The sequence below is a fragment of the Amblyomma mixtum genome, chromosome 2 (assembly GCF_055824585.1).
Source record: "Amblyomma mixtum isolate Tamu chromosome 2, ASM5582458v1, whole genome shotgun sequence".
Lineage (NCBI taxonomy): Eukaryota > Metazoa > Arthropoda > Arachnida > Ixodida > Ixodidae > Amblyomma > Amblyomma mixtum.
This window is the reverse complement of record NC_143013.1, coordinates 242499253-242522287: the sequence shown is the minus strand read 5'-3', so window position 1 is coordinate 242522287 and position 23035 is coordinate 242499253. Positions and strand designations below refer to the sequence as shown.

General features: G+C 49.6%; 6 non-coding genes across 6 annotated transcripts; 3 read left to right on the top strand and 3 right to left on the bottom strand.

The window, feature by feature from the left end:
* Positions 1 to 667: 667 nt before the first annotated feature.
* TRNAY-GUA (transfer RNA tyrosine (anticodon GUA)) lies at positions 668 to 758 on the bottom strand. Its single transcript is given in 2 exon segments — positions 668 to 703; positions 722 to 758. It is a non-coding gene; the product is annotated as a tRNA-Tyr (tRNA).
* Positions 759 to 2731: 1973 nt separating this feature from the next.
* TRNAY-GUA (transfer RNA tyrosine (anticodon GUA)) lies at positions 2732 to 2822 on the bottom strand. The gene is given in 2 exon segments: positions 2732 to 2767; positions 2786 to 2822. It is a non-coding gene; the product is annotated as a tRNA-Tyr (tRNA).
* Positions 2823 to 5874: 3052 nt separating this feature from the next.
* On the top strand, positions 5875 to 5965 carry TRNAY-GUA (transfer RNA tyrosine (anticodon GUA)). Its single transcript is given in 2 exon segments — positions 5875 to 5911; positions 5930 to 5965. It is a non-coding gene; the product is annotated as a tRNA-Tyr (tRNA).
* Positions 5966 to 8249: 2284 nt separating this feature from the next.
* TRNAK-CUU (transfer RNA lysine (anticodon CUU)) lies at positions 8250 to 8322 on the top strand. Its single transcript has one exon. It is a non-coding gene; the product is annotated as a tRNA-Lys (tRNA).
* Positions 8323 to 17129: 8807 nt separating this feature from the next.
* On the bottom strand, positions 17130 to 17220 carry TRNAY-GUA (transfer RNA tyrosine (anticodon GUA)). Its single transcript is given in 2 exon segments — positions 17130 to 17165; positions 17184 to 17220. It is a non-coding gene; the product is annotated as a tRNA-Tyr (tRNA).
* Positions 17221 to 18154: 934 nt separating this feature from the next.
* TRNAY-GUA (transfer RNA tyrosine (anticodon GUA)) lies at positions 18155 to 18245 on the top strand. The gene is given in 2 exon segments: positions 18155 to 18191; positions 18210 to 18245. It is a non-coding gene; the product is annotated as a tRNA-Tyr (tRNA).
* The last annotated feature ends 4790 nt before the right edge of the window (positions 18246 to 23035 follow it).

Here is a 23035-nt window from a genome sequence, read left to right as displayed (position 1 = left end):
GCCTTTGCAAGGTCGCAGCAACATTGAAAAACTATACGCGCAACATAAAGTTAGACCATATTGATGGGCCCTTCAAGCCACATGTCTTGTAATTTCAAATCAAAGTACACGTTGCCGACTTTTGCGAAAATCTTATGACCTACTTTAGAAAGCGTGATAGGTTTGTAGTCGTGAACTAATCGTAGTTTATGTTTACCATCGCTTTTACACATTAGGCTGCGAGGCTCTTCTTCTTGAGACTTTGGCTTTAAACAGAAAGAATAAGAAGTCATCCATCAGTGCTCTTTCAGTTTTTATTATCTTACATAAATTTCCATCACCTTGTTTGGAGTGTGCACAATCGCAGGAAAAGCGTAATGTTGTTTTCTTCATTGCAATAAATCCGTTGTAAGCCCAGCGGTGCCGTGTGCGTCTGTCTTCTATTTATTTTCCTGCGTCCGTCTCAGCTGATTCCATCTATGCGCACTATGAACCCAGCAAATTACGCTTTTGTACGAGCAGTAGCTGAATGCGGGACTTTCAAGTTTCAGTGCGACAAAGCCAAGCACGCGGAGTGGCTTAGCGAAGCACGCTGAGGGACTTAGCGACAGGTTGCTGGCGGTAATAATACAGGAATTATAACTACACCGTGCGAGTAGGCACTTACTGAAAAGTAAATAAAAAAGACTCCGTCGAACCGGATTCGAACCAGCGACCTATGGATCTCCGTAGCACGAGACCTCTACAGTCCACCGCTCTACCAACTGAGCTATCGACGGGGACGAAGCGGGAGTCGGATTCTTTTCTGGAAGTGAGCCGTAGGCAGCCATTAATTCAGGAGTCAGCTTTGAAGGGTATCCGTAGGCAAAGCAATGGCCTCTGGTGGCTTGCGTTGAAATTTGCTCCCCTTGCTTTCTGCGCTGGGAGATTTTTTTTGGTCGTTTTTTCATTTTGTCGTCCGGTTCTAAAGGCACTTTGGGCGGTTCTTTTTTGTCCATTTATTTTCTTGCATTGCCGCGATCGTCACTATCCCTTCAATTATTCGTTTTTCATGACCGCATGGGAAATGCAAATGGAGATTCGTGGCTGGCCATTAGTGATGATAGCCTTATCAGTTTTTAGAATTTCGAACCCGTCATAGCTCTGGCGCTGTGGCTATGGCTAAAAAAATGCTGGTCATCTCGCGCGCCCTTCTTCTTTTGCGCCCTCGTTGCACCGCCCGGCAGTGCATGTCACTCCATACCGCACGTGTCCTGTGACCTGCTCTCTCCCCCGTCTACCGTCGATTATCGAGCAGCGGCTTGCACCACAGCGCGGGTAGGATGGATACGCCAATGGGCGGGACAGACAAGACCCCGTGTTATGTGCGTCATGGAGGGACGTGTACCGCTGACACGGAAACGGCTATTACTAACGGTCAGCTAAATATATCAGTTTGTATCTCTTGCGGTCGTGTAAAAGGCATCTTTAAATGGATAAGTTCGATGGATGCAAAGAGAATAAAATAACAAAGCAGGACCAACTAAAGTGGCTAGAGAAACTAACAATTAAGAGAAAGCTGAGCGACGAAAGAAAGTTGTGCAGAACACGGGGAGACATAAATTGCAGCTCAGGCCACCTGGGGCCATTGTCCCTTCTGGGGTAAACAGTCAGGCACGCCGCCTTCTTAATCAAGGGCTGCACACGGCGCACTTGAGGAAAAGAAGTTGCCTGCACCGCCGTCCCCGTCGATACCTCAGTTGGTAGAGCGGTGGACTGGAGAGGTCTCTTGCGATGCAGTTTCCGTCGACATGCCTGTAGCAAGAAAAAATGTCGTGCAAGAAATTTATAACTCACAAAAATTAAAAACAAAGAACGTCTTGACCTGTAGTACGGTTCTTGGAGTGCGACAAAATAAACGCGGTCAAAATCAGTGACACAGACCCGAAGAAATCGGTTGCAAAAATTGAGCAACAGGAGGGAATAACGATACTGAGAAGAACGCATTCGAAGTTGACCATCACATTTACTGCTCCTGAAGGCCTCACGTTTGTTATCCTTGGCGTCCTTTTGAATGCAGTTTCCTGTTTGCCTATTTCTGCGCATGTCTTCCTTTCAAGCTGGTTGTAGTCGGCTGTTGCGTACTAGCACGGAGAAGCCGGCTGCACATATACAGGGTGTTTCTCCTAAGACTGTACAGAATTAGAGTGCTTTTTTCAGCGATGTGCACCATTGTCAGCGATTTAGTACACCAGAATATAGCTAATAGACGTGCTAACAGTAGGCTGCTTAACTAATAATGAATAGTTAACTTTTAAACTATTCCTGTTAGGTTCCTCATTTATTGAGAGGCGTTTGGCCCGCCCTAAGTAATATTCATATCAGGTTTTAGAATTTCGAAAACGCTGTTACCGTCGGCACTGTGGCCCAACAGATTTTGGCTGTTTCGACGAGTTACGTGCACTGAAGAGGTTGCTTGGCCTGCAAGCTTCTCGAAAGAGCATGCATTTTGGCGTGATATCGTGGCGTGATAAAGACAGAGGCGACAAAGCTAGAGCTGTGTACAGCTGCCGAAACTTACTCGGTGGCATTCCTACAGTTGTGTGTCTAACAAAGCAAAGCACATTGAGAGGCTCAGCGACAGATGATGGATGGAAACTTTATTAAGCAAGTGAGTTTGGACCGTACAAGGTCTCAGGGCCACCGCACAGATGCTGGCGGTAATAATGTGGACACCAAGCGAGTATGCATTTGAATTTAAAAAGAAAAGCACTCCGTCGAGCCGGATTCGAACCAGCGACCTATGGATGTCCGTAGCACGAGACCTCTACAGTCCACCGCTCTACCAACTGAGCTATCGACGGGGACGGAGGTGCAGGCAACTTCTTTTCCTCAAGTGCGCCGTATGCAGCCCTTGCGAAGGCGGCGGTGTCCGTTTACAAGCGTTTGCGGCTAGGTAGGCTGGAAACGCTGATTGGGCAAAAAAAATGTGACGTCATACGTGTGATGTCAAAGGTTGCGTAATATTTAGTGACGTCATGCCCGGTAGGGGACGTTTATCCTAGAAAGGACAATGTCTGCGAGTGGCTTGCGTTGCAATTTACTCTCCTTGCGTCCTGCACTGGGAGGTTTTCTTTTATCGTTTTGCTTTGTCTTGTTAGGTTCCTTAGCCACTTCAGGTCATCCTATTTTTAAATTTATTTTCTTTAGTTTTCCGCGGTCGTCATTACTTATCCAGGATCCGTTTTTCACGAGCGCACGAGAAGTACAAATGGAGATTTGTAACTGGCTGTTAGTTATAGCCTGTTTGTAGGAGGTGTTCAGAGGCCTGGATTGAGAACAGCTGGGGATAAGAGTTAATGGAGAATACCTTAGAAATCTTTGATTCACTGATGACATTGGCTTGCGAAGTCACTTGGGAGATGAACTAAAAAGCATGATCAATGATTTAGACAGGCAGCACAGAACGATGGGGCTAAAAATTAACATGCAGAAAACCAAAGTAATGGCCAATAGTCTCTGAATTGAACAGCAGTTTACAATCGGTAGCGAGGTGCTGGAAGTGGTAAGAGAACACGTATACTTAGGGCAGGTAGTGACCGCAGGTCCGAACCGCGAAAGCGAAATGACTAGAAGAAGATTGGGGTGAAGCGCATATGGCGGGTTCTCTCAGATCATGAATGGCAGTTTACCAATATCCCTCGAGAGAAAAGTGTACAACAGCGCTTTATCTCGCCAGTACTCATCTATGGGGCAGAAATGTGGAGGATAACGAAAACGGCTCAGCTTAAGTTAAGGACCACGCAGCGAGCTGTGGAAAGGAAATTAATTGGTGCAACGATAAGAGACCGGAACCGGTCAGTGTGTGTGAGGGAACTAACATGGGTTGATAGACACCTTTATCATACCGTGTACCGTGTTACCGCTACCGTTACCGGAGTACCGTGAACCCGTCCACTGGCAGTGAGTACGCGCTGATTGGTTCCGACGCTGCGGGCGCGAGCACAGCTGCCCAGAGTTCCTGTATATGCTCCCGCTACAGGAACTCTACAGCTGCCCGGTATGTGGCGCCATCTGTCGCCGTCAAGGCTATCTGCGCATGCGCATTGGCTGCGCGCGGGCTCCCGGTACTCCGGTACCGGTAACACGGTATGCTAAAGGTGTCTCATGAGACCCTAGTCGAAATCGAGAGGAAGAAATGGGCGCCCGCAGGGCATGTAATGCGAAGGCAAGCATAGCAAGGGGCGCCAGAAGGTCAGGTTGGCGGGTGAGATGACGAAGTTTGCGGGAATAGGACATCCGCGGCTGGCACAGAGTAGGGTTAATTGAAGAGATAAGGGCCGACTACGCCGACTTTGCCCTGCAGTGGGCGTAGTCAGGCTGATGATGGTGATGATAGTTATAGCCGCATCAGTTTCTAGAATTTCGAAAACGCGCTTACCTCCAGTGCTGTGGGTCAACAGTATGTTTGCCATCTCGCGCTCCATTGAAAAGTCACTTGGCCCGCACGCTGCAGCGTCCAGCAGTACCTGTCACAACGGTGTAAGAAACATTTCTTACACTGTGCCCGTCACTACACAGCTCACGTGTCGCGTGAACTTCTCTCTCCCATCTGCTCTGAAGCAGCAAGCAGCGATGGCCACCGCAGCGTGGGTATCTATAGGTTGCCCAGTGCGCCATGGAGTAGCGCGTACTGATAAGCGTTGTAGGCGCCGCCGCGGTGGCTGAGCGGTTATGGTGCTCGTCTGCTGGCCCAAAAGACGCGGGTTCGATCCCGGCCGCGGCGGCTAGAATTTCTTTGGAGGAGAAATTCTAGAGGCCCGTGTACTGTGCGATGTCAGTGCACGTTAAAGAACCCCAGGTGGTCGAAATTTCCGGAGCCCTCCACTACGGCGTCTCTCATAGCCTTAGTCGCTTTGGGACGTTAAACCCCATAAATCAAATCAAATCAAGCGTCGTAGCGCATGCGTCAAGGATGCGTGACTTTTAAAAGGCACACGATATGGCCAAAATTTATTCAGCCACAGCGCCAGGAAATTCTGAGTACTGATACGGCTCTAACTGACGGCCAGTTACAAACCTCTACTTGAATTTCTCATGCGCTCGTGAAAAACGCATCCTGAATGAATAATGACGACCGCGGAAAGCTAAAGAATATCATAAGAAAATAAGACACACTACAGTGGCTAAAGAACCTAACAAGGCAAAGCAACATGACAACAAGAAAGCTCCACAGCGCCAGGAAATTCTAAGTACTGATACGGCTGTAACTGACGGCCAGTTACAAACCTCTATTTGAATTTCTCATGCGCTCGTGAAAAACGCATCCTGAATGAATAATGACGACCGCGGAAAGCTAAAGAATATTATAAAATAAGACACACTAGAGTGGCTAAAGAACCTAACAAGGCAAAGCAACATGACAAAAAAAAAAGATGCCCAGGCTTAGCTTGGTTAAGCCAAGAATGCGTTGCATATTGCGCGGTCTTTTTTTTTTTGAGGGCGAGGTATTGCTTGGCGGCACTCGATTTTCTCGGCAAGACGTCACGCGCCGGCGCGGCGCCCCTAGCGGGTGGAGCGGGAGTCAGGTGGTGGCTGCGGCCGCGCGCGACCGCGCGAGTTGGAGTCCAGCTTTTCCTCCGGCTGTCGTGACGTCACGTCACGTGGTTGCGCTCAAGGTCAATGGTGGCTGTTTGGCCGCGCCCAAGGGCTGAACTGAGTGATTGCAACATGCAACGCTTAAAAAGCTCCTAGTGCAGAACACAAGAAGTGTAAATTGCAACGCAAGCCACCCGTAGCCACTGTTCTGTCTATGGCACGTGGTCTAAGGTACACGGATAATATCGACAGCGACTCCTGAACCAGGAACTGTATATGGCGCATTCAGAGGAAAAGAAACCAGTTTCGCCTCCGTTCCCGTCGATAGCTCAGTTGGTAGAGCGGTGGACTGTAGAGGTCTCTTATTGCGGACATCCATAGGTCGCTGGTTCGAATCCGGCTCGACGGAGTGCTTCTATTTTTAGATGCATACACGCTCAGTGTAGCACAGCTGCTAGATTTTTACTGTCACAAATTCTTATTATTGTCCTACAAACGCTGGTATTGTTATGGAACGCACGAAAAGCTGTATCTTCTTTTTTCTTTCAATTTCCGGCGTGTTCTTGCGCAAGCTATCATTGCTAAGTAATTACAGGCGACTTCACCTAAATTTTTATACAGGGTGTCCCAACTAACTTGGACCAAGGTTTATAAAAAAAACTAAGCGTTCTTCAGAACTGAAATCGCGTGGATGTTAGGGTTTATCTAAAGTGACAGTACCATTTTTTCGCTCCTCCTATTTGATTAATTAGTCGAGATAAATAAAATAACTTTTTAAATACAGCTTGAAACGTTCAGGTGTTAATAGGAAGGTTGTGGAGCTCCACAAATATTGTCCAACCCAGGCACTTCCAACGAGGTAGACTTAGCGTAGCCGTTTTTATTCGGGAAAAACAAAAGCCCGCGGAGTTTAAAAAATACCACGTGACAGCGTGCTCCGTGCCTCCGTGCGCCTGAATTCGCCGCGATTACAGCGCTCTCATCCTTGCTTTGTAAAAAGCATCACTCGCTTCGCGCCTTTTGGGCTGCCCAAGACAGAGCTTCGCGTTGAGTTTGGTTGCAAGATAAGGGCCAGTGGGCACGGGCGGCAGTTGAAAGAAAGCGCGGCTCCCGTTTCTGCGGCGATAATTGCGCTCTCACGTTAGCAGGGTGCTTGCGGAGGAACGATGACAATCTCATGAGTTCGAATTTGGGAGCAAGATCCCAACAAGCAAAGCCGCATATAACAAGCTTCATAACGTCGTGTGAATCACGATGAAAAACGGAATCCGCGCTTTCAACTGCCGCTCGTGCCCACTGGCGCTTATCTTGGAACCAAGCTCAACGCGAAGCTCTGTCTTGGGCAGCCCGAAAGGCGCGAAGCGAGTGATGCTTTTTACAAAGCACGGATGAGAGCGCTCTAATCGCGGCGCATTCGGACGCGGAGCGCGCTGCCACGTGGTATGTTCTAAACTCCGCAGGCTTTCGTTTTTCCCCAATAAAAACGGCCACGCTAAGTCTATCTCGTATGAAGTGCCTGGGTTGGACAATATTTGTGGAGCTCCACAACTTTCCTATTGGGGCCTGATCGTTTCAAGCTATATTTAAAAAGTTAATTTATTTATCTCGACTATTTATTCAAATAGGAGGAGCGAAAAAATGCTACTGTAACTTTAGATAAGCCCTAACAACGTCCATGCGATTTCAGTTCTGAAGAACGCTTAGTTTTTTTTTTATAAATCTTGGTCCAAGTTAGCTGGGACACCCTGTATATAAAACACAGGTTTCCGCACTCGTAAACGTTGCCGTTAACCCTGTAGTGCGTGGTTACCAGCAAACTAAAATTGTGGAAAATAACTTCTGAAAATCTCAAATTGTGGGTTTTAACTTCCCTGAGTGATACCTGGGCTGTGAGAAACGCCGTAGTGGACGGCTTTGGATTTTTAGCCGGCCAGCCTTTAGAGGAAACGCTGGCCGGTATTGAACACAGGCGTTTGCGATGAGCGTACATTCAAGTGACGTACTGCTGCGGCTGTCTTGGTGCTGCTTACCGTGTATCAACGCATATGTCCTTGCTTTTCCGTCGCGCGACTTTCTGCATGCATGACTTTCGGGGCGATGCGGGCATTGTTAAAAGCAGGGGCGGAAGACAGGGAGTCGGGATGAACAGTTTGATCAACCGAAGCTCACTGCTCTCAAAGTGTCTGTCGCAGCAGTTTCCCAACCCTGTCATATGCCAGGAAGCTGCGGAATTCTCTGTCGTTATCTGTTTCTTAATCCGTGCAAAACAGAGTGCCGATGAATCGGTAAAATGCACGCAGACTTAAGGATGCAGTTCGGCTGACATCATGCTCCGTCTGTGGCGCTCACTTGGACGCGGCTGCGCTGCTCTGTGTGTCGAGCGAAACCTGAGCGACCAGTCAGTTGTCTTAACCTTACCGAAGCGTGCAACGTCGACGAGGCTGCACGCGATAGTATACAGTCAGCCACCTTACTGGGCTTCCTAGTAGTCTTGTTGTTGCTTTCTCCTCTGCTGATCGGTATCTCCGCTTCCCGGAGCAGTTGGCACGGCTCCAAGTGCTGAACGCGCGTGCCCTGAGAGGTAAATGCTCGGGAGCCGTTTGGTCTACCGCGAATAGAAGGCCATAACAATCACCACCTGATCGTCGAGGGAAATGTGCACTAGTACGTCCTACTCTCTGGCACTAACCATCGCCCGGCTAGCTCAGTCGGTAGAGCATGAGACTCTTAATCTCAGGGTCGTGGGTTCGAGCCCCACGTTGGGCGCTATTTTTTTTTCTCAATTTTTGATAATTATTGTACTTGGCTTAACCCTGTGATGCCCGGCGCATCACTTCTAATACAGATAGTAAAAATGTAAATAATTTTAATTTCTGCTCACATGACATCAAGTAGTGCTGAAATACTAGAAGACGCAGTCTTTTCCAACATATTAATAAAAACAAGACCTAAGCTCTAGCTCTCAGAGATGCTGCTGATAGTAACGCTGCATTAGCAGAATATGGAACGGTTCCGAAATGCGGTCTTGATTTACTTCATGGGTCTGCGTATTTATGCCCAGTTTTGTAGACTTTGAAGAAAAAAAAAATAACGAAAATTAGCTATTCTTAATTATGTTGCGGTGTTCTGATATACTTCGTAAGTTTTTAATATTTCTGCTCTGAACGGACCATTAGAGAATAAATACTGGATGTTGATAACTTTTTGCGACATTTTCAATCCCTTAACATTACTGGGCTAAAACTGGGCTTAAAAGATTTTGGCCAGATTTGACATGAGCTGTTAATTTTTGCCTCCGTAGGGCTTTCCAGCCACATCTTTAACTTGGATGAACGACATCACATTTTCGTTGTCGGTGTTGAGGTAAAAATATGCCGCTAATTCTGTAATAATGAACGTGGGGAAATATCATTTCTCATGCACTAAAAAAATTAAAAATCAATAGTGCACTGAGGACTTCACAAAATCTAAATTAGCAGTTTTCTTTCACTTGATTCATTCCTCTTAGCAGGACAAAAATAAACGCACCATGCTGTTTGTAGAAAATTATTATTGCCCGTGATGCCTATCCTTAATAAACGCCAATGAAGTGTATCACTCATGGGCTCATGAACAGAGTGTCACAATACCGCCGCCTCGACGATAGCGCGTTCGCACGGTTGTTGCTTTGTTGTTTGATAAATTACTGCTGTTTATAGATTAACGACATCATTGAGCGTACGGACTTGCAAAGTTTCTGCAAAATATGAAAGCTACACTGACGATAAATTGAGGTACCCTCTATCGGTAGATTATCACGTTCTAAAAGCAAGTACGCTACTTTCACTGAAAACGGAGTTTTTATAAGCTCGAAAAGGCAAGAAAAAAAAAAACGGAATATGGGTCTCGCCATCACCGAACGACTTCTCATGTTAACTGCGGTGCGTCAGCGCAGCTTTTTTTTTTTTTTTGGCACTGATGGACGCTATAGGCTAAACCGCCACTCACTTGGAAGCGGTCATCGCACCGGAGTCCTTTTCGATGCAGACGCCACGTGTTTGGCGTAAGCGGCGAGGAATATTTTACATGCAGTGTTCTCAGCAATTAACACGTCTTCTCAGCACAGCACACTGTTGTGGCGCACAGGAAAGCTCGAACCCGGGCTCCATTTGGTAGCGTGTTGAGTCGTCGGGCTGAGGAAAGTCTGAAGCTTCGAAGGTTGGGGAATACGAAAACAAGCAGGTTTAATGGCAAGAAAATAAGACACTTATTTACATAATTTACAAAAAGAAGAGCAAGGAATCAAAAGTTAAGAGTTCATGATGTCGAGCGACTGGATGAGCCTTTTACCCAGGGCCCAGACTCAGAGCCTTCGTGCTCACTTTGGGCGCAGGTTAAATAGCCCAAGGCTCCGCCCTTTCACCAGGCGGCAATTCATCGTGACACAAAAGATCGGCACCACACGAAACAGCCAACGAAGACACCTGTTGAGAGCCCACACGTGGGAACTGGCGAGGAGGAAACGTAAGTCCGCAGCTCTGTCGCACTGCGAGGCAACCATACTGTTGGCAGCTCGCGTCCATCGAACTCAGGTGTGGCATGATGACGTCGCAGCCGCAGCTGCGCTGGCTTCCTCTGATTCGTTCCGGGTTTTCTTCAGACGAGGGGCACCCTTTCTTCCCCTGTCCTCGGTTGCTTCTCGAAGGGAAGGTCGTTGGCACCGAGCCGAGCGTGGGAAGAGCTCCACAAGCAACTTCGCAGCCAGTGGGGTCATCTTGGGGGTCAAACGACCTTTCGAAATTGCCGCTACTGTTGCCGCCACCGTGATTATCCCGGTCGATGAAATCTGCGCCTTAATATCTCTTTGGTTGGTTTACATCCCGGTCATGACAACACCCAGGAACAGCCGCATAGAATCAGTTTTTACTGAAAATGAAAAGTGGACGCGTTAATTTGCCTCAGGGGTCCCCTGTGATGACTGGGGCCAGCTTTTGTTTTGAGTGAAAATTGATTGTGTGGCTCGCTCTGGCTATGCTGACGTCTGTACTAGAGCAAGAGGCACATTTATTGCTGATGAAATTGTATTTGAAAGTTTTCCGCAGCTATATTCAAACCCTTGACGCCAACGCCGGAGAAGGACCCCGTGGATAGCGATGTAACGTAACTTCAGCGATCCGCGAGAAATAAACTAACTTGAAGCACCGCAGTTTACTTGTGAAGAGGCCGGTTATGGCGGCAGCTATATTTCATGCTTTTACCTTCTCTCGCTTATCGAAGCTTTGTTCTCGATACTGTGAACAAATAGTGGTTCCACATCTCGCGCCAAGCTTGGAATCTGATTTCAGCCCAACTGCAGCCTTAGGGCTACCGCAAGACAGCTATATGCCGTAGTTGAGTTATAATCCGTTCTGGTATACGAGGGTCGAACCCGGTGCCACTGCCTCTCTGGGGCAGTCGTTGTACCAGATAAGCTAACAAGGGCTGTTAGTCCGTAATTATTCCCTTATTTAAAATTTACTCCACCACTAGGAATTCTCCTGGATTCCTGGAAGCTGGATTCTAATCACAGCCGGCGCAAGCAGATAAACTTCGTTCGTCGAAGTCTTAGACCACCCGGCCATCGTCACTTTTTTTTGAAACGTAGCATTTATTAGAGCGAAATATTGTTCAGTGTACGTGAACTATTCACAAAGTGTTTAGGAAGCAGTATTAAATCTGGTAAAAAAAAAAAAACACGTCCAGGCAAGAAGGCTGTCGAACTACTAACAGCTGCACCGTGAACACTTGGGAAGTAGTATCAAGGCCACCCGAGGCAGCAAAGCACCACAATGGAAGCGAGGCTGTGCATATCATCAAGACAGGGTGCCGATTCGGTTTCAAGTCTGTATGGGCATATATTTCCCCGAGGTGTAGTATTAGTCGATGAATATGGGATTATATTGATGTAACAGATTCACAATGCCGGTCCGGTAAGAAAGGACTTATCAAGGGGTTCATCAACAATACCAGTGCAGTAAGGCATCTTGCATAATGAGCAGTAGAATTAATTCGCGTCTTCGATGTCCACTGCAGGGCATCCCAGGCATTTTTGCGTGCTTACAATCAATGCAGCAATGCTCTATGGTACTGGAACGCCACAGAGGCGGCATTTTACCATTTTACCCAAGACACAAGAATGCTCTTGTCCTCTTGCCAATGTCTGTGTGTGTAGCGTATAGAATAAAGTCTTTGTACATGGCGAGAAAGGCCTTTTACGTAATATTTTATGTACAGTCCTCGTCAAAAGTATACAGCCCAAGGGGATTGCTTCTAAGCTCTTTAGCGGGGCTCCCTAGCAGATCTAGCCGTCGAAATCTTGGAAGGCTTGAGGACGCGAAGCCATTCCTCTCTGTAGAGGTTGCGGTCGCTGAAGGTGCATAATCAGGCACACAGCAGGCTTTTGCGGTATACTTTTGACGGAGGATGTGCGTCCTGTACAACCGTTTCGGCGGTACTGAAAACAAGAACTCACGAGCAAAGCGAACCCGTAAGAAACGAACATCGAAATAGACCTCATGGATTAACACCCATAAACACGAACGACCACAAATATTAGAAGAGGCAATAAGGAAAGGCAAAATAGTAATTTTTTTTTTATTCGAGCTGTTTGCCATCAGGCATAATGAAAAAGGAAAGAAAGTTATAAAAAGGAGTGCAAACAAACCTCGCTTAAAAAGCGGCACAAGTTCGTGATATAGCGATTATCTAGAGTCCACTTGGTATAGTCGTCTGCAACGTCCCATCGCAGGCCAACCTTTCTTAATAAACGTCGTCTCACGGAAGCTGTAGCCGGGCAAGTCCACAGCAAGTGTTTTTCATCACACAGGTCGGGCGCAGCACCACAATGGGGACACTTGTCTGTCACTTCGTAACGTTTGTGACGCCACCGATGACGCACACAAGGAGTCAGAGCCGCTCCTGCCCGAATCCGGCGCACAGATACCTCCTCCTCCCGAGTGAGACTCCGGGGGAGAGGGTACGAACACGGAGGAATTAGAGCGCGTGTTCGCTGACGCAAAGACTGTTTCTCGGAAACATGGGACAGGAACGGATCTGAGGGAAGAGGGGAAGGTGGCGGGATATCGGATGTGTCAAGGTGTGTCATTGCATCCACATGAATATTATGCGGATCCTGGGCATGCCCGCGAATCCAGTGTATACGCACAGGACAGGGGTATTTTGTGCAAAGTTGGTGAATGGATTGTGTAACTTGGAATGTGCGCCGGACAGCCTTAAGCTGTTTAAGGGCGGCAAGGGAGTCGGTGTAAATGTGTACAATATTGAAAGTAGGTACGAGTGGAAGGGATGCAATGGCATTGTGTATCGCCTGAAGCTCCAAGGCCAGGGGGGAGCAAGTATCCGAGCTATATGTAGTGCGGGAGTTGAGATGAGGATGTGAGGGACTGTAAACTGCAGTAACTCCCTGCACTGCTGTGTGTGATGCATCGGTGTATATTATGCACCCTGAAGGAAGATGGGCGGCTGATATCGGCGTCGAAGCAGAGGGGCGATTGTCTGTGAGCTGACAGTATGACCATGGAGGAAGAGTCTGTAAACGATGAAGCTGAAGCGACATCTTGCGTGCTCTGTTTGCCTCACGCTGGTCGATAAGTTCACTCAATGTATTAAGTTGAGCGTACTCTTGGAGAATGGGTATGGGTGTGATACGCGGAAGATAAGTTATGGCGCGCATAGCCTCCCGATTGATTGATTCAAGGGAGTCCCACTGTCGTCGGGTGAGGCGATGAAATTGCGCTTGGTACACAATCCGCGGCTGAAGGATGGAGCGCACGAGCTGACGGGCAGTATCAAAACGCGCTCCGCCAGAGCGCATAGCTATGCGTCGAATCAGACCGAGAGTAGCGTGAGCCGATTTACGGGTCGCGTTTAGCCACGGAGTCCCAGTCCCAGATGTATGAAGTAGAAGACCTAGAACACGCACACTTTCAACTTGAGGAATTGGAGAATGGTCAACCGTAAAGGTAAAAGGTGCTGCTTTCCGTAAGCCACTTCTGTTGCCAATGCGAATGAAACAAGATTTATTACACGAGAGGGTCAGACCCAAAGGGGGTAGTCGTGATGTTAAGGCATCCAGCGCTTGCTGAAGCGCCGACTGTTGCACAGACGCATCTGGATTACAGGACCACAAGGTTATGTCGTCGGCGTACGCAAGGACGCGCACAGAAGGAATTTTCTCTAGGGCTCGGACAAGAGGTATAAAAGTTACATTAAATAATGTGGGGGCGAGGACGGAGCCCTGGGGTACACCGCGGTTGGAGGTAAAGTGACCAAAAGGCTTCCCATGGATACGTACACTGAAGGTTCTGTTTGTTAAAAATGAGTGAATTGAAAGGAGAAAGCGATGCGGGAGACCGAGATCTTGAAGGGTGCCAAGAATAGAAGAGTGTAGGACGTTGTCATATGCCTTTGTGATGTCAGTCGCGATCACCGTGCGAACAAGATGACTATGGGGAGAATGGTTTAGTACGTCCGCAGCCAAAACAGCCAGACCGTCTTCTGTTCCAATGTGAGGGCGGAACCCAATTTGAGATTCTGGATAACAATCATTCGATTCCAGCCACCACGACAAGCGAGCTGCTAGAATGTGTTCATAAAGCTTGCAGATAGTAGGCGTAAGTGAAATAGGGCGGAGGGCCGAAAGAGAAACCGGCGGCTGACCTGATTTGGGGATTGGGACAACGATTGAATGTTTCCACTCTGCAGGAATAACTCCAGAATGCCACACCTCATTGAATGTATCAAGGAGGGAATGTAGAGCAGGTCCTTCCAAGTTGCGAAACAACGAGTTAGGTACACCGTCATGCCCGGGAGCAGTGCTTGTTTTGAGGCGATCTATGGAGGCCAGCAATTCTGCCATGGTAAAATCTGAAGTAACCTCATCAGGGGGCTCAGAAATCGATAATATGGGAGAAGGGGTAGGGAGGCAGTCATGATGTGGGAAAAACTGACGGGCTGCTTGTTGTGCAAATGAAGTTTCATCCACATTCAGAGCCAAACGAATGCTCTCGGTATAATCAGCTACTTGAGAAGTGCGTTCCATGGCGTGAAATACCCGCCAAAGATGTCTATTACCCTGTGTAGAGGAGAGGCGGGCACACCATGCAGCCCAGCGTTGTCTGCTAAGTCGCTTTGAGTAGCGCCGCGCACGTGCAGTAGCCCGATGAAGAGCTGGAAGAGCTGAAGGGTCGTCGGGATTACGAGAAGCATAATGATCCGCCCTGCGACGAAAAGCCCAGAGATTAAGGAGATGCATGTCCGGGTTCGGATCATTCTCATTTACAGTAGTGGCGAATGTATGAGTGGACAAAACAGCTGAGAGAGTAGACAGAACAGTAGATGGGTTCAGCGTAGACAACCTATTATCTGCGCGTACGGAATCCCATGATGTAAAGCGCACGCTGCGGCGTATTTTCCGGAGACGCGAAGTTGTGATGGAGATTAAAATAGGGCTGTGATCACTGCCCCAAGTGTCTGGTCCAACATTCCAACGAGGGTAGCCGGGCCCTAACCACCAAGACAAATCAGGCGAGTACGGACCACCCCGAGGGCGCGTTGAAGTTTGCGGTTGATTTAGTAGTTGAAATGAATGATCTAGAAAGGTGCCATGAATGTGAGCACCCCGGGAGGAATCCAAAGGGTAGCCCCACGATGTGTGAGCGCCGTTGAAATCTCCGCCAACTAAAATAGGGGTGCCCGAGTAGTTATTACGGAGAAAACGAATCCAACCTAGGTTGGGAGACACTGTTCCCGGACGACCATAGAAAGATACAAGTATCAGTGGTGTATGTGCAGGTTTTACGAGAAGGCCAACGACCTCCTGGCGAGTGTTGCACCACCGTGAAAGATCGATCGGTGTGTGGGGAACCGAACGATGAACATAAATTGCAGATTTACCGGGATGGAGGGAGGAAGCGATGCAGCGGCGATCAGGGATGGAAGGAGAATGGTACGCGCAGAAACCAGAGAGGCGAGGAAGGGAATTGTGCTCTTGAAGAAGGAAGGCCCAGGCCTTGAGTTTGCCGTCACGCAGGCGGATGTTCACTTCAGATGACTTATTAAAAAAAAATAGTAATTAAATTAGCTTTCAAGAACGCACGAACTATCGTGTAGGAAGTGTCTCGGAAAAGCATGAAACGCGAAACAATATTTGTCGCACATAAAGATGGGCTAAAGCAATGGCACCAGTGCTGACAGGCAGGAACACGATATAATGTCTCAAAGATTCAAAACAGGAATCCTTCGAAAAGAAACAGACATTATGTGAAACCACTCCTAGCACAAGGAATAATTTTCGCAACATTTTATATTAGTGTGGTCAGAAACAGGTTACTGGTCGTCGCTCTACGGAATATCGAGAGACCACGAGGTACAGAAATCTGGTGTTAGCGCTGTAGGGTTGGCATGCGTTCTTTCCAGTAATGCGCACTCCGGTTATAGGATTTTAATCGAACGTCATGGTACTATGATGGCTTACGCGTACATGCAACACCAGCATATTCAATAGGTGTAAACCATCGCAGCATTTAGAACAATTTATCCGTGCATCTGAAACAGCTGAACTCCTCCGTTAAATGACTAACTTCTTGTCAGCACAGAAAAACACAAGATCATCTGCATGAGGTAATAATATTTTGAGCTCATTACCCTAAATACAAAAACTACGAACGGCACCACAATTCAGAGTACTCATACACAGCGGCTCTAAGTAGTACAAAGAGAAGAGCAGCGGAGACAACGGGCAGCCTCAGAATGGGCACCGGTTGATGAAAGACAGCCATTAATGATCAAGCGTGTTGAGCAGTTAGTATAACAGAGACGTACTCCCTGGGAAAGAACTGAACCCAGATTGACCTGCTCTAAAAGAGAGCAAAGAAATGAGTGGCACACTCGATAAAACGCCTTTGCAAGGTCGCAGCAACATTGAAAAACTATACGCGCAACATAAAGTTAGACCATATTGATGGGCCCTTCAAGGCTTGTAATTTCAAATCAAAGTACACGTTGTAGACTTTTGCGAAAATCTTATCACCTACTTTAGAAAGCATGATAGGTCTGTAGTCGTCAACTAATCGTAGTTTGTCTTTACCATCGATTTTACAAGTTAGACTGCGAGGTTCTTCTTCTTGAGACTTTGCCTTTAAACAGAAAGAATAAGAAGTCATCCATTTGTGCTCTTTCAATTTCTATTACCGTACATAAATTTCCATCACCTTGTTTGGAGTGTGCGCAATCGCAGGAAAAGCATAATGTTGTTTTCTTCACTGCAATAAATCCGTTGTAAGCCCAGCGGTGCCGTGTGCGTGTGTCTCCTATTTATTGTCCTGCGTCCGTCTTAGCTGGTTCTATCTATGCGCACTATGAACCCAGCAAATTACGCTTTTGTACGAGCAGTAGCTGAATGCGTGATTTTCAAGTTTCAGTGCGACAAAGCCAAGCACGCGGAGTGGCTTAGCGAGAGGTTGCTGGCGATAATAATACAGGAATTATACTACACCGTGCGAGTAGGCACATACTGAAAAGTAAATAAAAAAGACTCCGTCGAGTCGGATTCGAACCAGCGACCTATGGATGTCCGCAGTAAGAGACCTCTACAGTCCACCGCTCTACCAACTGAGCTATCGACGGGGACGAAGCGGGAGGCGGGATTCTTTTTCTCAAGTGCGCCGCAGGCAGCCATTAATTCAGGAGTCAGCTTGGAAGGGTATCCGTAGGCAAAGCAGTGGCCTCTGGTGGCTTGCGTTGAAATTTGCTCCCCTTGCTTTCGGCGCTGGGAGATTTTTTTTGGTCGTTTTTCATTTTGTCGTCCGGTTCTAAAGGCACTTTGGGTGGTTCTTTTTTGTCCATTTATTTTCTTGCATTGCCGCGATCGTCACTATCCCTTCAATTATTCGTTTTTCATGACCGCATGGGAAATGCAAATGGAGATTCGTGGCTGGCCATTAGTGATAGCCTTATCAGTTTTTAGAATTTCGAACCCGTCATAGCTCCGGCGCTGTGGCTACAGCTAAAAAAATTCTGGTCATCTCGCGCGCTTCTTGTTTTGCGCCCTCGTTGCACCGCCCAGCAGTGCACGTCACTCCATACCACACGTGTCATGTGACCTGCTCTCTCCCCCGTCTACCGTCGATTATCGAGCAGCGGCTTGCACCACAGCGCGGGTAGGATGGATATGCCCATGGGCGGGAAAGACAAGACCCCGTGTTATGTGCGTCATGGAGGGACGTGTACCGCTGACACGGAAACGGCTATTACTAACGGTCAGGTATCAGTTTGTATCTCTTGCGGTCGTGTAAAAGGCATCTTTAAATGAATAAGTTCGATGGATGCAAAGAGAATAAAATAACAAAGCAGGACCAACTAAAGGGGCTAGAGAAACTAACAATTAAGAGAAAGCTGAGCGACGAAAGAAAGTTGTGCAGAACACGGGGAGACATGAATTGCAGCTCAGGCCACCTGGGGCCATTGTCCCTTCTAGGGTAAACAGTCGGGCACGCCGCCTTCTTAATCAAGGGCTGCACACGGCGCACTTGAGGAAAAGAAGTTGCCTGCACCTCCGTCCCCGTCGATAGCTCAGTTGGTAGAGCGGTGGACTGTAGAAGTTTCGTACTATGGACATCCATAGGTCGCTGGTTCGAATCCGGCTCGACGGAGTGTTCTTTTTTTAGATACATGCACGCTCAGTGCAGCAGAGCTGCTAGATATTTACTAATTCTTATCATCGTCCCACAAACGTTGGTGTTATTGTGTAGCCCACGAAATGCTGCGTCTCTTTTTTTATTTCAATTTTCGAGGTGTTCATGCGCAACCTATCGTTGTGAAATAATTACAGGCGACTTCACCGAAGTTTTCATTAATGTAGAAGCCACGAAGAACTTATATGAAACACAGGCTTCCACACTCGCAAACGTTGCCGTTAACACAGTAGTGCGCTGTTACCAGCTAACTAAAATTATAGAAAATAGCTTCTAAAAATCTTAAATTGTGGGCTTTAACTTCCCAGAGTGACACATGGGCTGTGAGAAACGCCGTAGTGAAGAGCCTCCTCGGTATTGCCACGTTTCCACAAGCAGCCACTAGGCGGCTGCTGTTCGCAAGTCGCGTGCACCGCCGAGTGAAAGAAGAAGAAGATCGGTTCCGGCTTCCTCTGGGTGCTCTTGGCTTGTTCTCCGGTGCCGTCCACGTCAACCATTAAAGCCTTTCGGTTACGAGCCCCAACGGCTACGTAACACTGGTGGAGGTGCATTCAAGATCCCATGTCCCGGACCTCTTCTCGCAGCGGTTCAGCGAGTCCCGACCGACTCCCGCTGGTGTCTACACCCGTTCATCGCAGCAGCCGCCGCGTTCACGGCCTCTCCCCAGAGTTCGGTCTCCTTCCCGACCGCCGCCCCGTTCAGCTTCATCCCATGGCGCAGGCGAGTTCCCCTCAAATAACCCTCCAGCAGCCCCGTGTACCGGCGAGTTTCCATGGCGCTCCTACTGAAGACGTCGACGACTGGCTTGAACAGTTTGAACGTGTGGCCAACTTTAATCAGTGGACTTCTGCCATGAAGCTGCGCAACGTATACTTCGCGCTGGAAGATGGCGCCAAAACCTGGTACGAGAACCGGGAGACCGGTCTTCAAAGCTGGGATGCCTTCCGCCAGCAGCTGCGCGATACGTTTTCCAGCCCCGACCGCCGCGACCGAGCGCGCCGCCTCCTGGAAGCCCGTATCCAAAAGCCCAACGAGAGCGTCGCCATGTTTGCCGAAGACGTGACCCGTCTTTGTCGGCGGGCTGATCCCGACATGACGGAGGCCGCGAAGCTGCGCCACCTGATGCAGGGCGTAAAAGAACATCTTTTCGCTGGTTTGGTGCGGAATTCCCCCCAGACCGTTGCCGACTTCATCAGTGAAGCAACCCTCATTGAGCGAGCCCTCCAGCAGCGTTCCCGACGAAACGAGTCTGCGTACGTTCAGCCCTTCAGCTCAGTGGCCGCTTCGTGCAGCGCCAGTGAACATTCCTCTTTGCGAGAGTTGATCCGAGACGTAGTTCGCGAGGAGCTCCGGAAACTCCACATCATCTCGCCTGATCCCACACCCGCTGCCCTCACTGAAGTCGTGCGCGAGGAGATCCGGCAAGCGTTTGCACCGCCTCAGTTGCTGCCCGAGCCACGCCCTCTGAGTTATGCAGCAGCTGTCCGTCAGCCCGCGGTGCCTCCCGCGCAGCCTATCCCGTTCGACTCGCAGCCGCCGTCCGTACTGCCGCCACCCTCCTACCAGCGGCCACCGCAGCAGGGACTCGCCATGCAACCACCGGTCCGGAAGGCCGACATCTGGCGCACTCCTCGTCAGCGGCCGCTCTGCTTCCACTGCGGGGAAGCCGGCCACCTGTATCGGCGCTGCCCCTATCGTGAACTCGGGCTTCAGGGATTTTCACGTCACGCCCCGCGCCCACGGTTCGGTGAGCGACCTCGGGAAATCGAGGAATACCTTGCTGCCCAGCAGACTTCACCGAACGGTCGCCAACGGTCACCTTCTCCCGTCCGCTACTCGTCACCTAGCCGTCGTGCTTTCAGCGATACGCTGAGGGGGCGGTCGCCAAGCCCACGCCGGGGAAACTGAAGGCGGCGACCTCAGGGGGGCAGGTTGCTGAAAAACGAAACCGACGTCCCGAAGACCCCCCCGTGACGACGCAGCGTGATTCCGTGACAGCGACGCCGCCGCAGCGTGATTCCGTGACTCCGAGCTTCCCTCATACCGATGACACAGCTAGCGCCGACCTTCCCGTGCTTGTTGACGGGCACCCAGTGACTGCTTTAGTAGATACAGGAGCAGACTTCTCAATAATCAGCAAGAATTTCGCGGATCGGCTCGCAAAAGTTCGGACTGAATGGCCTGGACCCCAAATTCGTACTGCTGGTGGCCACCTTATGACACCTTTAGGGCGTTGCACTGCACGAGTCACCATTGCCGACTCCGTGTTTGTTGCGGTTTTCGTTATTCTGCCCAACTGTTGCAAGGACCTCATCCTCGGCCTTGACTTCTTACGACAGCATGGTGCCGTCATTAACGTTCCTCGCCGTTTGGTCACGTTTTCACCGCCTGCACCGACTTCCGCAGACGCCGAACGACGCCACGCACCTTTGCGCATCCTTGACGCGGATGTAACCGTGCCGCCACGCTCATGTACTCTCGTTACCGTCAGGTGCGACGACCAGTCCAGTGCTGCAGGGGTGGCCGAACAGAACACTGAGCTGCTGCTCCATCACGGCGTCTGTGTTGCCCGCGGTATCGTCCATCCGACCAACGGCCTCGCGGATGTACTCCTTACCAACTTCGGCAATGAGCGACAACGCATCGCTAAAGGGACCACGGTCGCCTACTTGGAAGATATCGCCGAAACTTCTGATTGCATCGCACTCCAGACCGGGACATCTGCCAGCCGACCGGCCCAATTCGCCCTCGATGTGAACCCCGCTCTATCACCAACCGAGAAGGATCGACTTGTTGGGCTGCTCTGTCAGTTTCAAGACTGTTTCTCGTCTGCCTCCGCGGTCAAGCAGACGCCCCTCACCAAGCACCGCATAATAACCGACGAACGTATCCGACCAGTCCGACAGAACCCATACCGAGTGTCACCGCGGGAACGCGAAGTCATCGCTCAGCAGGTAGACGAAATGCTGAATGACGGTGTCATACAGCCATCGAGGAGTCCCTGGGCTTCACCCTGTCGTCTTGGTTAAGAAGAAAGACGGCAGTCTGAGATTCTGTGTTGACTACCGCAAACTCAACCAGGTCACAAAAAAAGACGTCTACCCGCTACCACGCATTGATGACTCCTTGGACCGGCTGCGCCATGCGCGCTACTTCTCCTCGCTCGATCTCAAAAGCGGTTATTGGCAGATCGAAGTAGACGAACGGGACCGTGAGAAGACTGCGTTTGTCACGCCGGATGGACTATACGAGTTCAAGGTCCTACCGTTTGGATTGTGCTCCGCTCCAGCGACATTCCAGCGAATGATGGACGCAGTCTTATCCGGCCTTAAATGGCAAACTTGTTTAGTATATCTGGACGACGTTATTGTGTTTTCCCCAACGTTCGAGGAACACCTCCAACGCCTTTCCACCGTGCTACGGGCTATAAGATCTGCAGGCCTCACGTTAAAACCTGAAAAGTGCCACTTCGGTTACGAAGAGCTCCTGTTCCTGGGCCACGTCGTCAGCCGTCGAGGTGTTCAGCCCGATCCCGCCAAAACTGCAGCCGTCGCCAACTTCCCTACTCCATCCGACAAGAAGACAGTCCGGCGTTTTTTGGGACTCTGCGCCTATTACCGACGATTCATTGCAAACTTTTCACGAATTGCTGCCCCGTTGACGCGTCTCACCCGAGATGATGTCACCTTCGCCTGGACAGACGAACAGCAAAAGGCATTCGATGAATTACGGCACCGCTTGCAAACAACGCCTGTGCTTGCCCACTTCGATGCCCATGCCGAGACCCTGGTTCACACGGATGCAAGCAACGTAGGCCTCGGCGCTGTGCTCGTACAGTGGCAGGATGGCGCTGAGCGAGTCATCGCGTACGCTAGCCGGACTTTGTCTCGTGCTGAAACCAATTATTCCACCACCGAGAAAGAGTGCCTCGCTGTTGTCTGGGCAGTGATGAAATTTCGCCCGTATCTTTATGGCCGCCGCTTCCAGGTCGTGAGCGACCATCATTCTCTTTGCTGGTTGACGAACTTGCGCGATCCCTCCGGACGCCTTGCACGTTGGAGTTTACGTCTACAAGAGTTCGACATGACCATCGTGTATAAGTCCGGACGCCAGCACAACGACGCCGACTGCTTGTCCCGTTCGCCTATCCAGTCGACGAACGAAGACGAAGAGCCCGACTTCCCTCTTATTGCAACTGTCGACGCAGTCACTGTTTCGCAGAGCCAACGTGAGGACCCGGGACTCGCTCCACTCATCGACTTCCTGAAAGCGCGTACTACGGACGTACCCCGTCCCTTCGCCAGAACGCACTCCTCGTTTTGTCTCCTAAACGACGTGCTCTACAAGATCAACTTTTCTCCCACGGGAAGGGGAAGGGATAGCCGGTCATCTCGGCTATGCTCGAACTTTGGCTCGCATTCAAAAGAGTTTTTACTGGCCCAAACTTGCGGCGTCAGTGCGCCACTATGTACGAACGTGCCACGATTGCCAGCGACGGAAAATACCGTCTGTAAGGCCAGCTGGTTTACTGCAGCCTGTCCAAGTGCCCAGACTTCCATTCGAGCAGGTTGGCATGGACTTGTTGGGCCCTTTTCCAACTTCCTCCTCGGGCAACCGGTGGATAATAGTCGCTACCGATTACCTCACGCGCTATGCTGAAACAAAGGCCCTCGAACGAGGCACGGCAGCCGAAGCAGCGAAATTTTTCATCGAGCGCATCGTCCTCAGGCACGGCGCCCCGTCAGTTG